We start from the raw sequence: 15384 nt of genomic DNA on the forward strand, positions 1-15384 counted from the left end.
TCCACTGGGCATTGCATTAATATCAACTCATCATATTCATATAAACCTATCACTTGGCACAGTTAACCTGTTAGGAGATAGTTTGGGATCCTGTGTTTGGGTTTAACTTTTTTTCCTCTCCCTTTGAGTGTTTTTCTTGCATGCTGACTTGGAACAGAATTGGTAGCAGGTTCTGTTCACCCATCAGTAAACAGCAGTCTCCTCAGTATGATAGAGGCAGTGGGAGGTCATTGCCCTCATGGATCTTAGGGTATAGGAGCAGAGAGAAAGTTGGCCTCCTGGCAGTGTTGTGCAGGGTGTGATCCATGCTAGGAAATTGTGCAGCCAGTTGGAAATTCCATTGTCTATCAGTCAAGGTTGGCATCCTGGTGTTCAGCTGATAGGCAGAAATGGGGAAGAAGAAACAGTTGAGGGAAATACTCCTAGAAAAAGAGCAGAGATAGGAGGACAGAGCTGTGTCCAGATGGCACTGGGGAGCCAGGGTTCCTGAGTATCTTCATCAGTGAACCAACTGGCAGCACACAGGGAGTACATGCTGGAGATTTCCTGGAATGTCTGTTTTCATGTTCTTTACTGGAAGCACAAAGTGTATTTGGAGACTTGTATTTAAGAAAATTGGTAGGGTTTTTGGCTTTCTTTTTCAGTATATGTCAGAGCATTTTAACATAAAAATACTCACCAGTTGGGATCCATGCTGCTTCAGGAAGATGTAGCACATTTGCCTTGTGACCTGTTTCTTCCTGCACCCCACTGCCTACTGAAATAGACATTTGGAACCTGGGGTAGAGGATTCACAGAGAGATACTTTTTGTAAAGAGTTAGAGGGTGACCGTAAATGTTATTTTGAGCAATGAGGGTTTTATCTTGGAGTCTTAGGTGATCAGCTGTGTAAGAAACCTTTACTGTGGTGGGTGCTGCACGAGAACACAAGTACAGAGAACACACAACTCCTGCTTTGGATGGGCCCTACCTTGGACAGGTCAAACAGTGTTGGGTAGACAGATCCAACTGCACATGGAACATGGGTAGTGAGAGTGGGCAGGGCTGGAGACCAGCCACACAACTAACTGTATAGTTGTACTTATTAACTTAGATTGGTATTAACTCATATACTCACTGTTGTGGTCAGGGTTTGCAAGGGAATAGATAATTGATAGGATTATTTTATAATATTTATCCAAATACAGAGTAGTGCAAGAGATCTAGCCATACACTAGAGACCCAAAGAATCCAGCTAAGACTCTGGATCCCACAGCAATGTCCCGCACAAGTCCAGCTGAAGGCCTAGAGTCGAAGGCAGTAAAGGCCTAGAGCCACAGCAGTAGCTCATGCTTGTCCATATTGAGGGTCTGCACCAGTAAGGCCCAAGGGCCAGTGGTGGAAGCCAGAAAACTTGTGGTGGTGGGGTGAAGGATTTGTGCCACCAGGCTGAGAGATCTAATTGAAGCCAGGAAGTGACACTCACGGTGAAGATCAGAGCTCTCCGGATGAGAACACTAGCCATTCCCAGTGATAGTGAGGCCCCAAGCTCCTCCAACAAGAGAACAGCCAAGTTCACATCAGGAAAACTAACCACAGGAAGCTTCTCCTAGAAAATCAACAGCCCCCAGTCTTTCCCTTCAGTTCTCTTTTTATGCCGTTGGCAACAATCCTCAGGTGGGTCTTCCATGCCCAACCACACTGATTCAGTTCAGCTGGGCATTCCAAGTTGACCATTAATCCACCACATTCACCCAAGACTGTGTGTTGATCATCTTTTTGTTGCTGTAATGAGACATTTGAGATACTCACAAAGAGAGAAGCCTTATTTTGGTTCACAGTTTTGGAAGTTCCAGTTCTTGATCAGTTTGCTCTGTTGCTTTGGGTCTATAGCATGGCAGAGCAAAACTGCTCACCTTATTGCCAGGAATAAAAAAAAAGTGGGGGAGGTTGTTCTGTATTCCCCTCCCAGGGCACAACTACAGTGACCTAAAATATGACCTAATGACCTCGGGTATACCTACAGAGACCTAAAAACCTCCCACTAGACTCCACCCTTCAAGGCACCACCACCTCCTAATGGTGGGGACTAAGCCTTTAACACACAGATCTTTGAGGGGGTGCTTATTCAGACCATAGCACCGAGTAAGGTATATATAGTTGTTATCCCCAAATTAACTGAGGCAAAGGGAGTTTGAAGTATACAACTTGTCCTTTTGTGTCAAGATTCAAAACCTGTGTTGGAGCCCATTTGCTAAGTGCTCCCATATACTGTAAACCTGTTTTCCAGCTGCTTCCCTATATTGCCTTAAGACAAGGTCTCTTCTAGGAAGTTGTCCAGGAGCTGAGATGCTAAATATTTCTAATGGTCTGGAAATGAAGTTTTAAAATTGTTACCGTCAGTGTACCGGTTTAATTTGTTGGTGCTGTTTTCATGCATTGCCCCATTATCTTGGTGGAATTAAAAGCCCTGAATTATGCTCCTTCAATTAAGAAAAAAACCAATATATGTTGTACATTAAGTCCTTGACTTACAAATGAGTTCCCTTCCAGAAGTGTTTGTAAATCAGATTTGTTCATAAGTCAGACAAAGTCTTGCACACCTTCGATACAAATACACAGTGTATATTGCTTTGCTCCTCCTAGCATCCTCTCCACATCACCACTGCCTTTTCTCTTGCTTCCGGACATCCTGGGCTCTGATTGAACACTGTACTACTGTACACAACTGCGCTGTACAGTAAGCACACAGAAACACAACTCTGACGATGTTGGGCAGACACAGAGCTACTTCCCACAGTTTGTTCAAATCTATGAATGTTGCTAATGCAAGGTCTGTTCATATCCACGAAAGTTCACAACTCAAATGTTCATTTGTTGGGGACTACTGTATATTGAAGAGAAAGGAAGTTCAGCTGGAGTCCTGTAGAGTTTCTATGTCCTCAGAACTGTAGGGTTAACCCACTAAGTGCTTGAAGAAGCAGATGTGTATGAGTTAAGGGCTCCTTAGTCTCTCAATGCGTCTCTTCTAGAGGTAAAGAGTGTTAAATTGGACCCACCTGTTGGAGGAGTTTAACAGGGGAAGTATAAAAGCTATGCAGAGTAGGAGGCGGAGAGCCAAGGGGCCTTCGAGAGCGAGGAGGCTGGGCTCCTGCGTGGCTGGAGGCCGTGGCTGCAGCACAGAGAGCCCGACCTCCATCCGGCGACGACGGAGGAAGTGAGCAAGGAGGCAGGTTCCTGAGCTTCGCAATTCCTGTGTCGCTTTCTGGGCTCTTAGCCTACCCGGGGTCGCGTGATCCCTCCAGCTGGAGTTGGTTTTTTGCCAGCCGCCGCGAGGCCGGCTGAGTTACTGGCTACGGGGCCACCACCTCCTCTCCCGACCTGTGATACAAAAGATCTTCCGGGGGCTGCACCTGCCTGCTGTCGCCTAGGACGGATTTGAATAACCTTATTTTGGCTTTGGATCTTAGAAGAGAATCCCTGAGCCGAGACCAGACTCAGCGAGTGAGCAGGTGTTTTGGACAATGGACTAGTTGAGCACATCTCTATTATAAAAATGTCTCAGAGCAACTGGGAGCTGGTGGTTGACTTTCTCTCCTACAAGCTTTCCCAGAAAGGATACAGCTGGAGTCAGTTCAGTGATGTGGAAGAGAGCAGGACTGAAGGCCCAGAAGGGACTGAATCAGAGATGGAGACCCCCAGTGCCATCAGTGGCAACCCAGTGGATAGCCCCACGGTGAACCGGGCAACTGGCCACAGCAGCAGTTTGGATGCCCGGGAGGTGATCCCCATGGCAGCAGTAAAGCAAGCTCTGAGGGAAGCGGTCGACGAGTTTGAACTGCGCTACCGGCGGGTATTCGGTGACCTAACATCTCAGCTCCACACCACCCCAGGGACAACATATCGGAGCTTTGAACAGGTAGTGAATGAACTCTTCCGGGATGGGGTAAACTGGGGTCGCATTGTGGCCTTTTTCTCCTTCGGCGGGGCATTGTGCTTGGAGAGCGTAGACAAGGAGATGCAGGTATTGGTGAGGCGGATTGCAAGCTGGATGGCCACTTACCTGAATGACCACCTAGAGCCTTGGATCCAGGAGAACGGAGGCTGGGACACTTTTGTGGAACTCTATGGGAACAATGCAGCAGCCGAGAGCCGGAAGGGTCAGGAACGCTTCAACCGCTGGTTCCTGATGGGCCTTACTGTGGCTGGCATTGTTCTGCTGGGCTTACTCTTTAGTCGGAAATGACCAGACACTGACCACCCCTCACCCTCCCACCCCCTGCTTTGCCCCCACCACATCTCTCCATCCAGCCACATTTGCAACCAGGAGAACCACTACATGCAGTCCATGCCCACCTGCCCATCCCAGGGGTAGGTCTAGACCTGGTCCCTCGAAAATAGTTTTCTAGAATCTACCACGCTTCTGTGAGAGCTGCCTTCCCCAACATCTCAGTTCTCCTGGCCGCAAAATCCACAATTTCCCTAGAATCTGCCCCATGGAGGCTGGAGCGGGGTGGGGGTGGGGTTAGGGGCAGGAGGGTCCTAATTGGTGGAACCCTTATTACCCTTAGCCTCTGAGAATGTTTTCCTGGCAGGGAGCTGGAAAGTTTTCTGAACCTTGTCCCCAGAGAGACTAGATTGCCTTTGTTTCGATGTTTGTGGTCTCAGAATTGATCATTTCCTATCCCCCTCTGGACCTGGCCTCCCTTCCTTCCATCACCACCCCCAAGAGCCATTTAGAAGCCACTTTTGACTAATTATGAATTCAGGCTGCTTGGGGTAAAGAAGCAAGGACCAGGACTTCCCATGTTTGGTCAGGCCGAAGTCCCCACTCCTAGTCTGAATGTTCTCCAGAGGCCTCCGGGTAGAGGCTAGCCCTGTGTAGGGGGGGAGGGGATATTGCTGCAGGAAGAACCCCATGCTCGAGGTAGGATGGCCTTTGCAGTTTAGCATCACCCTAGTCCCTTCCCTTCCCTTCCCCTCCCCTCCCCAGGCTCCCAGGACCATGACTGAGGGACCAACTGGGCCCAAGACAGGTGCCCCAGAGCTGTTTATGGCCTCAGCTGCCTCGCTTCTTGCAAGAAGATCAGCCCGTGGCATCTTGGCCTTGGCTGTTGCCCATGAGGCCCATGGGCCCAGAGGCCTCAGCCCAAAAGCGAAGGGGAGCTACAGGGAACAGCTGTGGGAGCCTTGGGGTCTTCCCTACCTCAGGCAGGAAGGGCAGGAAGGAGAGCCTGGTGCATGGGGCTGGGGTGAGGCTGGCTGGGGCCTGTCCTGCCCGGTCAGGCAGAGTCATGCCCCACCCCCGTCCAGCCTGGGCAGCTGGGCTGCCAAGGTCAGAGTGGCCTGGCCAGGAGCCCTTCGGGCCTCCCTCTCTCCTCTGCTCCGCCCTCGGCCTGTCTCATCCCTGGGGGTCCCAGCACAGCACTGGCCACCCTGGGCTCTCTGCTGTACATATTCGAGACTAGTTTTTATTCCTTGTGAAAATGATATACTATTTTTGTTAAGCGTGTCTGTATTTATGTGTGAGGAGCTGCTGGCTTGCGGTGCTCGTGCATGTGGAGAACTGGTGCCCGGAGATTGGCAGCCTGATGCTCCCTCCCCTGCCCTGGCCCAGGACGCCGGCCTGGGGTCCTGGCTCCTAAGGGGCACCTGTCCCTCCCCTGACCCACCCCCTACACTTGTTCTAGTTCTGAAATAGTCTGTGTGAAGGTGAAAGTGTAGTTCAGTAATAAACTGTGTTGATTTGGTGAAAAAAAAAAGTTATGCAATTTGTGTGTGAAATACGCATTTTTATCCACACCTGCAGCATCAGGTGATCTTTATTCTTCCATCTTCTTGCGACCAGTGAAATCACAAAAGCCTGAATAACATCTCTATTTCTCAAATGAAGACTTGAGTGTGTTTTTTAACAAGTTAATAGATGACTTGCTTTCTGTAAGCACTTTGCACTTGCACATTTTCTGTTTTGTGAATGTTTACAAGGCCTGTAGCCCACTCAGAATTTTAGGCTGACCCTGTTTCTGGCAGGCAGGAGAGGATCGTTTTTGTCATGGGTTGCTCCTCAGAAGTTACAAATAACCATGAGATTACCCCTTTCAGCATTCATTTACTTAAGGGCTGGAGAGTTGGAGGAAAAAGTAGTTGAAATATTGTATGGCAGGGCCAGGGATTTAGCTCAGTGCTTCCGCCGCCTGCCTCACAAGCAAAAGGTCCCAAGTTCGATCCCTGGTACAAAAAAAAAAAAAAAAAAAAAGAAAGAAAAAGCTGAGGCAATATTGTATGGCAGTTTTGTGCAAGTTGTGTTTGAGGTCATTTAGTAATAAAATTCCTCACAACCATAAGGAGATTTCCTGATGAATGTATGTTCAAACAGTGGCAGTTGGGAAGCCTGTGCCTGCTGACAGGTCCTTTTAGTGGTGCCCATGCCTTGTTGTTCTCAGGCCAACCAGTTAGCTCTCTCTGCACACTTCCAGCTTTTCTCTTGACAGTCTTGCCCAGGATTTAAAGCACAAACATGGATTACCTAAGACCCTTTCTTGCTGAATTGCAGAATACATTTCATTGCATGGGCATTTTTTTTTGTCTATTTGTGTCAGCATAGAAGCTGTCCCCAGACGGCTTGGTGGGGCTGAGAATGTGAATTGGAGAGGCAAGCACGTCCATGTCTTGCTGGGACCAAGGTGGGCCAGAATGCCGTGTTTAAACATATGCAAGTCTTCCCTGCCATAAACAACAAAACAAAATGTCCCTGACTCTGCTATTTTATTTCTTTGCCAAAAATTTCTAGGTATAGTGATGGTTTGTTTACTCTCGGCCTTCTATGTGGTCTGCCTCTCTAGTTGCCGGAATGGCTTTCTGGAAGACCACTGGTGAATTCTCAACTGCTTTCCCCTTGTGCATCCCTGAAGGACATGGGACTTTTGTGCATGTAGGCTTCCAAATTCGTTTAGTGTGTATTTTGTACTCAAAGCATCTCAATGTGGACCAGAATTTGGCCTCGCCTCTCTGCCCCACATCTTCTCTCCCTGGAAGATCCCGTTCACAACCATACCACTAGATATGGCAAGGATACTAGCCCAGTGCCTTGTCTCTGTCTTCAGTGGGATGCCCCATAGTATCTGAAATTCAGCTTTTCAAAAAATTCATCATTTAAAACTGGCCTTTTAATGGGTCTTTTATTTTCCTGGCTTTTAATGTTTTCTCTAATTTTATGAAGCAGGCATGAAGATAATTCAGACTATGTAAGCAGAAAGCTGTGGACATTAAGAACCCATGAGCTGAGGGTATTATAGAAATTGACTGACACTGGGCCAGGGATTTAGCTCAGTGGTTTTGAAGCCTATCTTGAAAGTGCAAGGTCTTGAATTCGAACTCCGGTACCAAAAAAAAAAAAGAAGAAATTGACTGACACTTGTAAGAAAGCCTAACATATTTAATGATGTGCATAATTCTTACAGCTAGCAAGGTGACTAGGAACATATATATTCATGAACATTAAGCTTGTTATTGCTCATTCATAGGCAGAGCAAGCATTTTGGTTGCTAATGGAAAAGTGGGGATAGAGTAGCTCATGCTTTTGTCCCCTCTTTGATGCTTGAAGTTGCTGAAGCGTTGTTTCACCAAAGCTGAAGCTGTTGCTTCCTCACCCCAGTCCCATTCCCAGGGGCTGATCTTGCCCTGGTGTCTTTGTTCCTCTTGGTTTTCCTGCCTAGGGAATAGGCTTTGCTTTTGGTCAGGCATTTCCTGACTGTGCTGGTGGCTTATGCATTCTCTAGAAAAATTAAAGGAAAAGCTGATTTGGGGCTTAGTTTAAGATTTCACCCTCGGCATCCATACATGAGGCATGAATGGAGCAGGGCTGGGCCCCGTGGAGCATTACCTCAGAGAGCTGGAGTGACCTTGTTAGCAGAGCTGGCTCTCCCAAATGCAGAGTAATGACAGGAAAGGATGGAATTCGTAGAATCCTTTTCTGCCCTTACTTTATAGTTTAAAAATAGATATTTTGCTGTATTATCTTTCATTAAAACTACTCAAGGGCATTGTTGCCATTTATGTTCATTTTTGGCATGATCTGTGAAATTTGAAGTTCCATGTTTTACAGTTTAGTTTCTCTGCAGACTTGCATGATACAGAGCATGTAATATCAACTTAAAAGTGATTCTAAGGTATTAAGACAGTGTTTATACTTAATTTTTTCCTCTAATAGATTATTTTACAAAAATCTGGCCATCTCGACTATATGGAAGAAACTGACTTGGTGGGAATAACATGAGTTTTAGAGTCAGAAGTACCTGTTCTCAGTTCTTGGTTTAACTATTGGAGAAGTTATGTTAACCTTTCTGAGTCCCTTCTCTTTTGCATAAAGTAAAATATACCCCATCAGAAAATGTTCATAACTTACTCAAAAAGTGCTAATTTCCTGTCTGCTGTTCCTAGAAGCTGGAGGGGGAAGGCAAATAATGAGATAGGATTGAAGCCACAGAGTATATTCCAGCTGTGATTCTAGAATAGTGCCTCTGTGTGTGTGTGTGTGTGTGTGTGCGTGCGCGCGTGCGTGTGCGTGAAATGCCCCACGGTGTTAGATGGGGGACAGTATGAGGGTCCTGAGGCCATGGGGGACTGGAGGAAGAGAAAACCAGGGAGGAGGGCAGTGTGCACTGGATGGAAGGTCCTTGAAATACCTCTTATGACATGGTGACCTAAGGCTTGCTCTCTGCCTGGCTTTATTAGCTGCTGCTTCATCCAAAGATTGCAGACTGGCGATTTAACAATAGAAATTAATTTTCTCACTGATCTGGAGGCTGGAAGCCTGAGATCAAGTTGTCACCAAGGTTGGTTTCTTCTGAAGCTAGAGAGCTTTGGCTTAGAGAGCTTTCTCCCTGTGTCTGTGTCCTCACTAGTGAGATTGGATTGGGATCTATTTTAATGACCTCATTTTAACTTGATTACCTCTTTGAGACCATATTTTAAAATTCCACATTCTGAGATACTGACTGTTTGGGCTTCAACATACGAATTTTGGGGGCCACAATTCAGTCCATAACTCCTTTCATCTGGTGGTGAAGAGTTTTGAATTCTGTGCATTGGAGTTGTCCTTTCCATTATTACCTGCATCTTGAGTGCTCCGGTGGAAAAGAAAAGGATGGTACTGGTGTCACAAGGACATGTTGGTTAATAATCCCAGCCAGGGCCCTGCACAGGGGTGAGGGATGCCAATGGGACCCTGTCATTTTACTTGATGCCAGGAGTATTGGGCTTTGAGAAACAAGGTCACAGGGAGTGTTATGGTTTAGTCTGTGAGAGTATTGGGCTTCATATCCTATCTGCACTAGAGCTACTCTGGCTAACAGAGTAGAGATTATGCTTTTTAATTAGATGGCATTGACAGTAGTAGACAAGTTAATATTAACCCCGAAGGAGTATGGACTGCCTTTATGGTGTGCGTGTGCCTCCAGGTCTTACCTTAGAGTGTCATAGCGTGTGCTGCCAGATAAGTTCTTCTCTTCCAGGCTTCATGGAATATTTTCATGACCACTGACCTTGAGAAAATGATTTTGAACTTGTATGTGTGAAAGGTAGGAGGCTCCCTTTTACATGACTGCTTGGATTCCTGGCAGAAGGGACTGGTTGAGGGAATTGCTTGGATTGCTGAGGTTCTCTTCTTCACCGATGAGTTGCTGTTGCATCTAGATGGACCCAGAACCAGTGAATGGGCTAAGAGGTATCCTGACTAATCATCATTGAGCTTGGTGGCTCTGTGTATTTACAGCCACTCTTTCAACATTTTGTCTTGTTTCCAGGTTCAATTCCAGGCTTAAGACCTACTACTCATTTCATTTTTGTTTACTTCTTCTTCCTCTATCTTTTGTTGCTAACTTGGCTACCTTCTGGTGATGAATCATCTGATTTTATAGTGTAGCAAAGTCAGGATAAAAAATGTAAATGTTTTTGTTTAAATGGAGATGCACAGTGTAAGAATTAGAATGAGGAATGATTTACTCTTCAAGTACTGTTTGTGGAGGTAGATTGATTCCCAATACCAGATGCACTGAGGCAGTTTTCTCTTTCAGCCCACGGAAATGTCCATGAGCCGAAATGGCATTCGTGTGTCTTGTTAGATACCAAGAGCAGGAAAGTTGAACTCTGGATCTCCCCCCCCCCCCCCGGGCTCCCATTTGAGTATTGACAGGGGAATGCCCCTGGGTGTCTGGGTGGCTATTCTGGCCTCTCTCTACATTCTTCCTTCCACAGTGGGTTTGGATGTGTTTTTAAAATAAGCCTTAATAAAATTTTGAGAATATTTTAGTTTTATGTAGTTTCCATCTCTTCCTTCTTACCTAGAATAGAAAAAACATTCTAGGCAACTGTAAAGAGATAGTATTCACTGCCATTATTTCTCTGGGATTGCTGGGTCAAGTCATTGTGGCACCTTCTGGTATCCTTTGGCCAGCAGAGAACTGTGCCCAGTAAGACCTTCAAATTTAGAAGTGATGGCTACAATTACCATTTCTGCCTTTGAGAGAGAACTGGAAATTAATGTAAATAAAGGGAAGATGTACTATAGAACTTCTTCAACCAGCCCTCTGTTAAGGCGTGCCTGCCCAACAGGCTTGGCTTGTTTGTCTTTGTGCTCTGGCAGCATTGTTGTGCAGGCCCAGCAGAGAGTTTAGTGAGGTCTGGCCTCTGCCATGGTCCTTGTGACCACTGCTCATGAATCCCTGTGTCTGATCAAGAGATGGGACTGCTATTTGTCCTTTCCTTTCCTCCTCGTACTTTCTACGGAGAGGGACCATACTTGCAGTTTCTTTCAACAAGTATGTAAGTGTGTATTGGATGCCTGCTGGGTGTTAGGCATTGGAATGATGCTTTTCACCAATTGGCAACTCAGACTTCTATGTTTGAGACCAAACCAAGCAAAAACAAATGCACAACCAACCAACCAACCAACCACCAGGTACACTGGTGTTATTTTTCATACAATGTTCTTAAAGTTTCTAATCTACGATTTATCACTGTTCTGAGCCTTGGGCTCCATTTGGGAAGTGGTGAAAAAGTGACAGAGAGGAGACAGGGGAGAGGAGAGGGACGGAGGGAGGGGGAAAAGAGAGAGAGAGAGAGAGAGAGAAAGAGAGAGAGAGAGAGGGAATGCACCTTACTATTCCTTGAGGAATGCTGGTGATACATTGTAAGATCATCTACAAAACTGCATTTTAGTTTAATTCATTCTCAGTAGATTATTTTGTAAAGAAATCACATGACCGTTTGGTTATTTCGTACTGACTTACCTCTTATGGACATATGTGAACTAGTACTAGACCAGTGACCTTTTAGAGACCGAGTGTCAAAACTGCAACCTAAACCCACTTATTTATTGCAAAGTGACAGCACTGCAATTAAACCTGAATACTGAGATTTTAGTTCAGAAGAAACAACTGTTATCCTATGCTCAGCTGCTGGGGCGACTTGGCTTGCGTGCTGACAGAGAGGGCTCTGCATGCCTGCTGCGGCACAGATAGGTTCACTACCACTGGACTAAACTTAACAAAAATTATTTTCTTTCATAATGGACCCATTGTCCGGACAGTGGCATTAATCCACTCACGAAGGCGCTGCATTTGGGATCTGATCACCTCTGATCCTCTTTCTGCCCAGCACTATTGCAGTGGGGATTGAGTTTCCAACACTTGAATTGTGGAGGGCACATTCAACCCATAGCAAAGGGTACGATAAGTTGCTACCATTCTGTCCAGCTCTGTTTTGGTGGTAGGTAGTATGTTCCCTGATACTTAGCTATATTTGGTTGAAGTTGTCATGTGGTTCATAATATCTTGCATTTGAGTTCCAGGTGAGTATTTTTATTACTTATAAAACCAAAATGACCCTTTCTTGCCTGAATTTTCAGTGTAAGAGAAGCCTCTTCTGTTTTCTAATAGCAAACCAAAGCCTTATAAACCCACAAAGCTGGGCTTTAGTTCACCCTCTAATTACACATAGCCCTGACTCGTGGGGAGATGCCCCTGATTTGCTGTCCTTTTTCTTGCTGGGGGTTATCTTTTAGGTTTTCCTCTCAGGAGACCCCCATCCATTCCATTTTCCTCCAACCTAACCCAGTCCCAGTGGGGTAGCTACATTCTATAATGCAAGATGTCTGGGACTGGGTTTTTTTGGATGTACATGAGGAAAGCTAAGATCTAGGTCAATATGTGAGAATAAGCAGGCCTTTTTCTTCCCATTCCTTTAATTTTTATATTTTAGGTGCATTTCCAAATAAGAGAGTATTAGAAAAAGAATAACCATTTCATATTCTGTTTTATTCCTTTTGAGTGCATTTGTTACAGAAAATAATTTTTATTCAGTTCAGTACTAGTTTGGGTTTGTCCATAAGAGGTAGCAAATCAGTAAGAAATTTAAAAATCCATATCGTTTTTAAAAGAAATAATCTAAGAATGAATTAAACTAGAATGTATCTTGTCAATTTTATAAATGACCTCACATTTTATCACGACATTCCTTAAGTGAGAGTGAGTTTGCATTACTTTATCAAATGTAATTGTATTTTATTTTAAGAAATATGAACAGGTCAGTAATCTAAAATAGTTTAGAAAACTAGTTTACATTCTTTTTAGCCAAACCCAGTGTATCCTACCTAATGATGAAATACACAATGCAAATATAAAACTTCTGTTGGTGGGACTGGATAATGCATGTTTCACTGATCTCTGGTATTTCAGAAGTTTATTGTTAATCAGATAGGCTTCAGAGATGAGTTTATAAGGTTGGTGTGGTTGACAGAATAATGGCCCCAAAGAGGGCCATGTCCTAATCCTTGGAACTTGTGAATATGTTACCTTACATGGGAAAAGGAACTTTGCAGATGTGATTAAGTTTAGGATCTTGGGCTAGGATGATTATCCTGATTATCTGAGTAGACTGATGTAATAATCACAAAGGTCATTGGTATGAGGGAGGTGGGGGGGCAGGAGTCAGAGGAGATATGACAGGAGCAGAGGTTGGGGAGATTTGAAGACATCATACTGCTGGAAGGAGGCCACAAGCCAACAGATGTCCCTTAGGGTTCCCAAAACAAGTGCAGCCCCACAGGCCCCTTTTAGACTTTTAATCTCCAAAGCTGTAGCCAGCACATCTGCACTGTGTTAAGCCCTCTGTCAGTGGCAGTTTCTGCAGAAATATGAAGCATTCAGTTGGCTGTCAAGTATCACCTTTTGATAGGCACATATAGAGCAATCTGCTCAAATGGTTTGAGGCTGCGTGCACACCCTTGGTTATACCTGGCTGACTGTCTTCTCTCATCTTTACATGAAGTGCAGTCTGTGATTTTATTTTTAAATGTGAAAAAATTTCCAGTTGCTGAAAGTTCACAGAAAGACTATTTGATGTGGCCAAGTATTTCAAGAGGAAGATTTAGTTTTGAGAAAGAAGGTTGACATGAAGCATAAGTTTTAAAGAGCCATTGGGTCACATTTAAAATGGATGTGAGAACATTGCCACATGGCACTACAAAATGGTCATTTTGTAATAAATCAGTCACATGAAGATTATGTACTTAGATTTAATCACATACATTTACTTTTGGAAAAATCATCACATAATATCTATGTGAAGGAAGTTTTCATTGGTAAAGGAGTGTTATATTTTGTCTAATTGCTTGTAGTATTTTGTCCTTTGGTTGGGTTTCTGGGATCTTGATTATTATATGTCTAGGTGTAGATTTTTTTTTTGATCATGACTAGTTGGAGTCCTATATGCCTCACTTATCTGTATGTCAAATTCTTTTGCTCTGCTTGGGAAGTTTCTGTCATTAATTCTGTGAACAGTTTTTTTTATGTCATTTGTACTTCTCCTGCTTTTTCATGGATTCCTATCAGTCTTATATTATTATTCTTTGTGTCATGTAGGAGCTGTTGGATTGATTTCTCATGGTCCCTTACTATTTTTAAGAGATATCTCTTTTCTTGGTCACTGACTACCATCCTGTCTTCTGTATCTGATATTCTGTCTTCATATTGGCTCAGTCTGCTGTGTATGCTTTCAATAGAGTTTTTAATCTCCTGGATATCTGTTCGAACATGTTTCATTGATTCCATTTCTTTCCCATGTTGGGCATTCATGGTTTCCATTTCTTTCCTATTTTGGACATTCATGGTTTCCATCATGGTCCTGAACTCATCTTTTTTTTTTTTTTTGTTAAATCTGTTTCTGTTCTAGAGCATCTAATCATGTCTTTCATTCTGCTCACCATCTCTGTAGTTATCTGGGAGATCATTTCTATTTTGAATTTTTCTACAGCCTCATTCATCGGTTTTGTTACTTCCTGTGCTATCAGTTCAGGGTGTCCAGGTGGTTGATTATCAGACTTTTCTACCTTGTTTCCCCCAGAATTTGCCTTTGGTGGGGTGGAAGTCTGGGTTTGTGCCTTGCTTAAATGTCTTTTCATTCCTATTTTTGTTTTTGGTACTGTCCTTGGTTTAATTCCTGGGTTGATACTTTGATATTACTTACTGTGAGTATCTTTGTTGCATGTATTTAGAACCCTTATGGAGTGATTGCATCTCAGAGGTGTCTTCCAGATATAGCTGGTCTTTAGGTTTTGAGTCTCTAATGACTGTGAAGCAACTATGGTGGTCTGGTGTGCCTTTATTGCAGAGATTCTCTTCACTTTTTTAGTGGACTTCAGTTTTCATCAAGGAGCCTGAGAGAGGCCCTCTGTCTGTTGTTCATTTCTGCTCTATCTTCTGGAGCTCAGGACAATGGCCTTTATGACCCGCTGTGCCTCTGCAGTGTGGAACCAGGTACCAATGCAGCCAGGAGGCCAGAAGTGGGGTGGAGGCCGGCGGCCAGCCCCAGCTCCACTTGGCTGAAGCTCTCACCCGTCCACCAGGAGTATTATATTTTGGAGGAAGAGCTTAATAGAGTTTGAATTAAGTGGTTAACTCTGAACATATGCTTGGGAAATAGACTGAATAGAAAGATATCTGGCATCAGCCATCCCTGTTAACTACTGGGCAGAAGGGAGTCTATGAACTTTGAGAATTGGCAGCTGCTAGAGTATGGCTTCAGATTCACACAGGCTGTTTCTGGATTCCATTGGAGGGATAGAAATGCTCTCTTGCACCCTGTTCAGCGAGCATACGTTCCCTTAGAAAACAGCTTCTCAAGAAGTAGGTGTCATATCTGAATGGTAATCTGAACTCAAAACTCAAAAATATAAAAACACCAAAGTCTGATTTTCTAAGACTTGTTCTAAACCAGATCTGATTTGTTCTAAACCAGGGCTAAACCTGAGCCCCTATTTTCCCTCCTCTGAACTCTTGCCCTTTACATTCCAGACTTGCACTGCCCCATGTGGTGGCCCTGGCCAAAGAGTCAATGTTGACAGGTAGC

General features: G+C 44.4%; 1 protein-coding gene and 1 pseudogene across 2 annotated transcripts in view; both read left to right on the top strand.

Moving 5' to 3' along the window:
* Ryr2 (ryanodine receptor 2) overlaps positions 1-15384 on the top strand; it is a 676288-nt gene that overhangs the window by 22794 nt on the left and 638110 nt on the right. The gene's annotated exons all lie outside the window — the stretch shown is intronic.
* LOC101720105 (bcl-2-like protein 1 pseudogene) lies at positions 1198-5655 on the top strand (annotated as a pseudogene). Its single transcript, XR_015439130.1, has one exon. The product of XR_015439130.1 is annotated as a bcl-2-like protein 1 pseudogene (transcript).

Source organism: Heterocephalus glaber, unplaced genomic scaffold, assembly GCF_053883595.1.
Source record: "Heterocephalus glaber isolate CG9 unplaced genomic scaffold, H.glaber_assembly_v1.0 deba00001472, whole genome shotgun sequence".
Classification (NCBI taxonomy): domain Eukaryota; kingdom Metazoa; phylum Chordata; class Mammalia; order Rodentia; family Bathyergidae; genus Heterocephalus; species Heterocephalus glaber.